The following is a 9130-nucleotide window of genomic DNA, read 5'->3' on the forward strand; positions in this document are numbered from 1 at the left end:
CGCTGGGGCAGTCAATATAAGCACAGAGCCTTGGGGCTTGAGCTCTGTGGTATTGTGCCATGCAGAAATTAAACAGAAAACACATGAAGCACTGCAAAACATTACAGTTTGTTAGTCAGGTCTGGAAAGTGTGTGAGAGCACAGCTCCACTCACTCACTCCCAGTTTGACCACACGTTTGCATACTGCTAATGGTTTCAAGGAGTATTCTTTCAGTTGCACTTCTCTTTGGTCAACTCTGCTGTCCTGGAGCTATCCTTCAGGTCAGCGATGGTGTGATGATGTGGTACGATCCGGCCTGTTGACTAGGGGTGGGAATACGATTCATGATACAAACATACGTGGCTCATAATACCGATAATATCACAATACAGCAATTCTGCTTTAATGAATATATTGCTAGACAATCCCATAATGGTACATCACAATATTGGTCTAACTATGAATACAAAATGCCAGTAAAAAGGTAAAGTGCAGGTTTTCACTCTTTCTTTACTGCAAGCCCAAACTGTTAGAAAACAGCCAAAGTAAATCAACTATGGGTCCAGACGTGGGCATCTGTTATTCTCCTCAAACTGCTGTCCTCCATCCCGTTGAAAACCTCTTCCTCCTTGGCTAGTTAACTGTGTTCGAGTTTTCCTCGTTCATGTGTTGAGCGCCACCTCGAGGAGCCATTAGTAGCAACGCTGGGAGCAGGGAAATCTATTTAAAGCACCTCATTTCATTCATTAAAACATTGATATTTGGCTCCCGATTGTCATATCACACAAAGAACGTAATATTGCAGTATCGATATTTGGTCCCATTCCTTGACAGGCTGTTTACTGCTGAAAACCAAATCCTTTTTAAAAAGTTGATTAAGGAGCCTGCAAAAACATCAAGACAAAGTTTAAGATATTTTACTTGTAATTTTCTCAACCAAAGATGTGCAGATATGGAACGTGTTCTGAGCTGGATGCTCTTCGCCAACCATTCTTAGACCCCTAGTCTCTGGCTTCAGTCCATATCTTTGACAATACCAGCAGTACAGTCACGGTTCCAACCAGTCCAGCCCCCCCACTGGCCCTTAAAGCCTGATTTAACCTCCTGACAACGGAATACAGGTAGCGCACGTTTACTTCTTTTATCTTCAAAATAAACTAAGATTTAGCTGCCTTTATGCCTTTGTCAGGAGGTTAAATCCGGCTTTAAGGGCTGGTGGGGGGGAGCTGGACTGGTTGGAACCGTGACTGTACTGCTGGTATTGTGGGAGGTGGTGGATGTCAGATGGCTGGTCCGTGGCTTTCAGCCTGCTATCATGCTTTACCACTTAGCATGCTAATTAATCCCAACCAAAGGGCTGCGTCAGTCACCCCACGCTCCACCAGGGACGCTCCCACTGGGCTCATCCTGCTTTAATTGAGCACGTTTTTCAGAAGCCCGCTGTCCCAGGGATTACATTAGATCCCACTAATTCACCCGGTCTGCCACCGGCGTGGGCAAAGTGTACGAGAGAGGGGGGAGCGAGACGAGACGTAGAGCTGGGAAATGTATAAATAAACCAAACAAACAAACACAAAAAAACAGACTGAGTGTTTATTAACCCCCCTGGGATGGAAAAGGAGGTGAGTGCAGGAAATCATTAGCGCAGGGAAGTCAAACCAGGCTCGTTTGATCTCGCTGATGGAGGAGCAAATGTAATTTAGCGCGCTGCGAGTAATTTGTTTTAGCAGTTAGCATTGGTTCCTTTTAATTTCATTTTGCCTTGCATCAGTCTTTCAAATTAAATATTTTTATATTGTACAAAGCGATTCTTTGTGAGCCTCGCGGCTCAAAGACCAGCCCTCAACAACAGCTAATGTTTATTCATCTGCGCTTGTTTGCATGTGTGGTAGACAGAATCCTGACAGGAGTGTGCGGTGTCGGCTTTTATTTGACTACTTTCTGTATAATGAGGCAACTCAGATGTACACTGCGACAGCTAGCAAATCATAGTAGGAGAATAACAAAGTGTTTTTGTCACCGCAGCTCTAATTATTGGGAAGACGGTGCTGAAGTGGCTGCATCTGTTTTGGTGTCTCACCTTATGTCCTCATTCTACTGAAAGTTGTTGAATTTGCCATCTGTTTATAAAATCAAGACATAATTTTCATTCCCACGAATAACATCCAGTATTCACCAGAAATATAATATGTAAACTAAATGACCTGTCAGACCGACTCTCACATATTAGCTCACATTATTGATGTGCAGTTATCATTTTTATGTTGAATTCAGTGAGGAGCGTAAGAGCAAAAGGGGGACGTTTAGATCTACCTGTCAGGGTGTTACCTCTTGATTGCTGCTCCCACCCATGACACATAGGAGGCCTTCCCTTGCATCGGGCAAAGCTAGTCTCCGCTCGGGTGAGTAGGGAAGAGAGAGGACTCTTATCAGCAGGAGATGCCTGGGACATTGTTGCTCTGAGGCACCTTATCAGGCCTGTACACACACACACACACACACACACACACACACACACACACACCGTGTGGAGCCTGAGCACCTGCTCTCGCTGGCAGCCAAGATGTGAGATGCCCTCCTCTGGTAACAGAGAAGCAGAGCCTCGATCTGGGTGCATCGTTTTGATGACGAGCTGCAATCTGTGGAGGCACGGGTAGCCATTTTGGATCTTTGGGACAGGTTTACTCAGACTCCTGGCGTTCGGATATCCTGCACTCCTGGAAAATCTAAATATTGTATTTCTTTCAGGATGTATTGCTATGTAAATGAGAATTCGTGTGGATGTGATTTTAGACCTTTCCAAAGCTGCTAGCTGCTATCACAGACTGATGAACAACGTGTGCTCTGAAATGAGAGCACCGAGGGAACTTAGGATCTCAGCTGTGTCCCTGGCAGAGCTTGCAGGGGTTGTTAGCATTGACAGTGCTGGCCTTTATGCATGAGACTTCCAGGCAGATTGTTGGCAGAGCTGGGCAGGTTCTTTCAGAAGGGCATCAGCTGGCTGCAAGAATCACACTTTGCTGCTCCTCCTCCACCTTCTCCTTCCCATCATGGCAGACCCAGAGAGAGAGCTTTATGGAGCCCCATAATGATACGTGGCAAATGCACAGTGCCAGGGTGATTGTTAACGGCGGCAGCTGCGCAGATAGCTTGGATGATGGAAAATCAGTGGGACCTCATTTTGGTTTGCCACTATGAATATTAATGGCTCGTTTCCAGGCCATGGCTAATGATGAGGAAAATTCCCTAATAAAAACTTGATGTGATGGGCAACGACCCACGGGGTCACTGGAGACAGTCAAAGTTAATAGTGTGCCATCAGGTGTGAGGAGTTAAGTGATTAGAGGCACAGAACCTAATCCTGATGTTTTTCTCCCCCCTCAGCTATGAGTCAGTGTGTGTGTGTGGGGGGGGGGGGGGGGGGGGGGGGGGGGGGGGGGGGCTGCAAGTGGGAGTTGAGGGAAGCAGATGAGGTTTATATCTCTTGACAACAGAGTGTTGCTTCCTGTAGTTAAGCATACATCCAAGAACATGCAAGCTATGAATGTCACAAATAATACTAGAGGTGACCAATATACAGTGTGTGTGTGTATGTGTGTGTGTGTGTATGTATATATATATATTCAGTGCATTCCGTGCCAGCTTTCTGTATTTGGCAGTTTTCAACTATTGAGGTTCAATACACAATCCTTCCTGAATTTCACTGCTTCCATCATGGCACTTCTTCTGGTACAGAAATCCAGTTTGTCTTTAATATGCACAGGGAATTGTGCTGCTTTAGGAGCAATCCACAAATAGATTTTTTTTTGTGTGTGGCCAGATTGATGTAATGAAGATGCAAAATCCTATCGTTATTATCTAGCATGTGGGGTACTTAAAATACACACCAAGAAGACTCATCTCAGAGGAGTCACCATAACTGCACAAACAATGCTATTTGATGTATGTAATTATCTCAAAATCCTTCTATTAATCGTTGATTAATCTGCTACCTGCCTATTGGTTTATGGAAACAGTGCCAGGTTGGGGTGAGCTACGGTGTGTGTTTGTGGGTGTTTTTGTATGCGCCCACATCTGTGTGCTGCAGCCGTGTCTTACGTTGTTCCCTTTCTATCAGATAACCAGTAAACACTTCCCACCTTCAGGCGCCTGTTGCCTGGAGATCTGCGTTGAGATGCTTCTAGAAGGAGAGATACTGAACTTGCTTGTGTAACAAATGGATTTTTAAGAAAGCAAAGTGCTGCACCTCTGTGATCCTCCCTCCCCACCCTGGTCCTTGTCAGGTGTGTGCGTGTTGGGTGGGTGGATGGGCCTGATCAACAGAGAGGTTTACCCTGCGGCAACATCTGTTTCTGCCGAGCATCACTTCAGTAGCACGCTGCCACATTGCCGGTTGAGTTAAATGTCCTATCTTCCTCCACACTCAAACAGAAAGCAACAAACACCACTCGTATGCCTTCTGAACGTATCTTTTTGTGTGTGAACGTGTCTATGTATCTGCGTTTCAGAGGGGTTTTTGTCACTTTCTGTGCTCACACCTCAACATGGAGTCTTTTTGCAGATATTGCACAGCCAACTCTCTGATGTAACTTTATTAAGCCCCTCTGATGGGACTTTATTTGTGCTATAATAATGTAAACCATTAGAGATTTAGCAATACGGAATCCGTAATAAGAGTAGGTATATAAGGGAATAAGAGTCAGGTTTTGACATATTTCTCAAATATTCTTTTAGTAAGCTTTGGCACAGTCCACTGAAATAAAACATAAGCAGAATGTACTCCAGAGTATTGAAACAGAGGTCAAAGACTATAAAGTTGTTATTATTTTATGGAAGGCTTCATTTTTCTGCCCTCGTCCACCATCGTCCCTCCTTTAGCTCCTCTGCCCCAGTGAGTGGGTTCCAGAGTCTGCGGTCAAATTGAATATCTACTGGATAAAGTTTTACATTTGAAGGGAAATTGCATTCAGATGTTGGCCTGCTGCATTTGGCCAGTGCTACACATGTGGATCAGTCCTGATTATATTAGTCCAGACAGACGTCTGGTCCTCGCTGACGAAACATTCTTGGCTAATGAAAGAGGCGGTTGCCTTATGTGACCATATAGACTGTCTCAATCACTCAAGCTGTGCTGTTTTCTTTTCCTTCTGATTTAGGTCTACTCTTTCCTACCATACTTTTATATGACAGTTCGACATCAAGCAGATGCTGTGGAAATTAGATGTTCTATGTCATCGCCTTAGAACTCCTTATTTTAAGGATCTGTCCCAGTCAGGCACGTCATGTTGAATTTCCCCTTTCACTCACTGAACGTTTAGGTGCATTTACTTAACTGTACTTTTACAGTATGGATATTTATGGAGTGTGTGTCTGCTGGTCTTATTTCTAGTTTATTTGAGGTTCACTCCAGTGTGAAGCCACTTGATCACAGTGTACGCTTGGGCGTATGTGTATTTTGATTCACACTCGTAATGAACCAAAAAAACAGTGCCAGTCTGTGGTGTAGCAGTGGTTAACACTGAGCAAGGAAAAGGGGCTTTGTAACAGAAGGTCTGTTCTGGCAAGATCATCATTAATATCACAAGTCCCAATGGGTGACGGAGCTGCGTGAAGCCGGCGGTGGAGCATAATGGCCATGTTGGTGTGTCTGGTACAGCGCAACAAACTGGACTATAGCTGCATCTCCAGTCATCAACATGTATCAACCATACTTATGTTGCCAACCTTAAGATTATTAGTTTTTGAAAAAGTACAAATTTGATGTAGCCAAGTCAGTTTCTCTTTCTTTCTCTTCTTTCTGTTTTAAAGGAAAGTCATTTGTGAGCACATTGCGACGGGGCCTGCTGCTCCAGCTTTGTGCGCCGATGCAGGTGCTGTGTAGCAAACCCTGAGCTCATCAGTCTCCTCCTGCCCGGCTCTATTTGTTGTTCCTCAATCCACAGTGGTGAGACTGGCAGACTGTGTAATGTGTGGGTGAGAAAGAGAGGGGGGTACGGGAGGTGTGAGTGGGGGATTTGAGAATAAGCATGGAACAGATCCCCATTTTGCCATGCCGGTCTTCCTCCATTCCCCATGAATAATGTGGCACAGCCCCTACCCAGTGGGAGGCCAGGCATGCCGCCATATCAAGTTGTGGTGGAAAGTGAGGCGTCCACTTTGCCGTGTCTGGGCTTAGCCACATTCTAGCCCCACAAACCCCCACCCCCTTTCCCAACCTGCGGAGAGGAGCACTGGGCTCCAAGATGGCAATCAAGGCTTGATTTGCCAACACATTTCCAATGATTAAAATGTAATTAGCACAAGCGAGCACCTCCTCCCCAGCTAATTTCCACACACGCTGTGACAGGCGGGCAGTCGGCGGCACCCAGGCCCAGCAGCAGATGGAGGAGGATACGGCGGGGGGGGGGAGAAAACCATTTTGCCATGTGACTGTTTGCATCAGAAAACCATCAGGACACACAGCTATATCAGGAAGGAGCTGTTGGGAGGGGGACGACAGCACATCACATTGGCACTGTCATAGCTGACCCTGGCAATGGCTGCCATCCTTCATGCTGTCTTTCCAGCTCCCAGGCATGCAGGCAGGTTGGCATCTTCCCTGGGCTTTAACCCCTTCAGCCATCCTGCAGGACAACCTGGCTCCGGCTGATAAACAGACAGTATCCTCCTGTGCAACAGGGCGCTTTAATGAAGCCCATGTCAACCATAATTAATTCCAAGGTCATGGATAGAAACCAGCAGAACCTGAGGCTAATGTCAGTCATAGGGGTGACCATACGCATCCATCACAGATCCAGACTCAATGAGATGCCATTTTAGAAAAGATTAGATTAGAGACAACTTGTAACACGGGAGACATACACAATTATAATAAGCCTGTTACACACACTTTTTCGTCTTCAGAATGATCAGTTATGCATGCCATTTTTTTCTTGATCGACTTAACATCTGTTAGTATTTGTGGACCAGTGGATTTCCAAAAGGTTATGTTGGAAAAGGGAACATGGCCTACTTGCCTTGCACGCATCCCTGTGTGATGTGGTTGCCTCTTTAGTACAGACATTTTTCCGCGGGTAGCTCGAGCAGGAGACTTTGGTGAGCGATAGCATAGCTGCAGCATTTAGCATTCGGCCCGTGGCTCCTTATGTTCCCCTTTTATTGAGCCAGTATTACTCTCAGCTGGAGAGGATTTAGGACAAGAATAATTTACTTCTGCTTTCAGACCAATATAAACAAAAGGCTTGATGCTTGGACTGAGCGCAGGGAAATTTGTAAGAGCACTCAGCCAAAAGAGAGGCCCGCGTGAGAGCAGCGGGCAATCAGAAGTGCTCCGGATACAGGCCAACATCAACAGCTCTTAGAGCTGATGCTAATGTTTGACATTCCTATGTTACTTAAACTTAACACTAGGGTCGAGCTGTACAGTATAATGCTGGCCCTGTGTAAATAGCAGTCGGTCTGGATAGAGTATCACTTTTCTTTGTCAGCCCCCTCCCAGGACTAATGGTTTCCTTATTGTGCATGAATGTTGCTTAAAATAATCCCCCTTTCCTACCGCCTGTCAGGGCGCTTACTCCACTGATCTCAATAGCACCATTGTTGTTGTGTTTTTTTTCTCTCTTCAGGATAATCTATTTATTTTAACCCTCTGGCATATGTCTATTCATTTGACATGGCCTCTCCGGATTGGTATGAAGTGTTTTTGACATAACAGTTAACCACAGCTCTGCAGATTTATATGCTCACCCATCAGTAGCAATAACCAAATTCTTGAGCTTATGCTTACCTCCTAAAACTATACCATATCTCAGTTATTAATGATGAGGTGTAGCAATAATTCATAACATTTACAAGTGCAAAGCCAAGACTTTCTAGCTTTCCGTCTCCGTTTCCAATGTAAGAGTCAGTAGGTAGAAATACAAGGAGGGAAGAAATTCCAGACAGCAGGGATTCTTCTCCCCCGCCTCAGGTTGCTTTATGCATGAGGCAACGCATTAGTTTACTATGATCTCTTATCAGTGAGTGACAGCTCTGACTTGTTTGTATGCCTGAGATGTGTTTTTAATCTTTTAGAGATGTTATTATTTGTTACTTTTTGCTCCATACTTGAGCAGCGAGTTCAAGGGAGCTTTGGCGCCTGCACTGTAAGGCCGATCAAATTGCCTGCCCTTGCCTGTCAGGCCTGATCTCAGGATTTTTACTTTGCTCATTATAAAGGTATTTCCATTTTATTAAGTTTTCCCTTTTTTCCACCCTTTGACGCTCTGGGAAATTTGCATTCCTCTATTCCGAGAAAAAAATAATGACAGCAATTTCTTTTCTTTTCTCTCCCCCACTAGCCGTGTGAGTGCCTCGCTTAGTGGCACCTGCGAAAGCGACAGGCGTAGGGATGAGAAGTGAAAGAGAGCAGTTGATTAAATCATCATCAAGTTGCAGCACAGAAAGTCAATTCTGCTTGCCGTCTACAATGATATCCTTTTATCTTAAAGTAATGAGCTATGGCACTTTTGCATCGGGTAATACGATGAGTTCCATTAGCATGTTCCATTTGCTTCACAAGCAAGGGCAAGTCATTCCAGCCGGCTTCTATCTTGGCAATCAAAGCAATTGGCTGCACAGCCAGCGAACAGGGAAAGGAGGAAGAAAAAAAGGGGAACACAAGAAAGAATGGCTGGTAGTGTTTTTTCATGGATCACAACAAAATGGAAAAACTCAAATGACGTCCATTATTTGAACCACTTGCATGCCTGTGTTCCTGGGTGTGTTGTGTGCATAGGCAGGGAAGCAGCTAATGAGTGCTCGGTCGCATTACAGTTGTCACATTCTGAGAGGCCTGAATACACGGAAGCAGTCGAGATGGCTAATACTGCTCATCAGATCTTGTCTGCTGCTGCATCAGTCAGTGCTGTGCGGGAGGCCGCAAGAGAGAGAGCGATACATGGCCGACACACCAATTTATTCACAAGCTAGAACAGATGTGCATAAATGCACACAGTGTGCAGATTTTTGCATTACACAGATATTCACGTGTAATCAGAATCTGCACTTGTCTTTCATTACCCTTATTTATTCCTCCAGCTGACAATCTATGGGGCTGCTGGCTGTATGAAACTGGGGATGGAATGTTGTGTGTGGTGGAGAAAGACGGT

General features: G+C 45.1%; 1 protein-coding gene across 11 annotated transcripts in view; it reads left to right on the forward strand.

Moving 5' to 3' along the window:
• Window positions 1-9130, forward strand: part of auts2a (activator of transcription and developmental regulator AUTS2 a) — a 400420-nt gene that overhangs the window by 280871 nt on the left and 110419 nt on the right. The window lies entirely within an intron of this gene.

This window comes from Etheostoma spectabile, chromosome 13 (assembly GCF_008692095.1).
Source record: "Etheostoma spectabile isolate EspeVRDwgs_2016 chromosome 13, UIUC_Espe_1.0, whole genome shotgun sequence".
NCBI classification, from domain to species: Eukaryota; Metazoa; Chordata; class Actinopteri; order Perciformes; family Percidae; genus Etheostoma; species Etheostoma spectabile.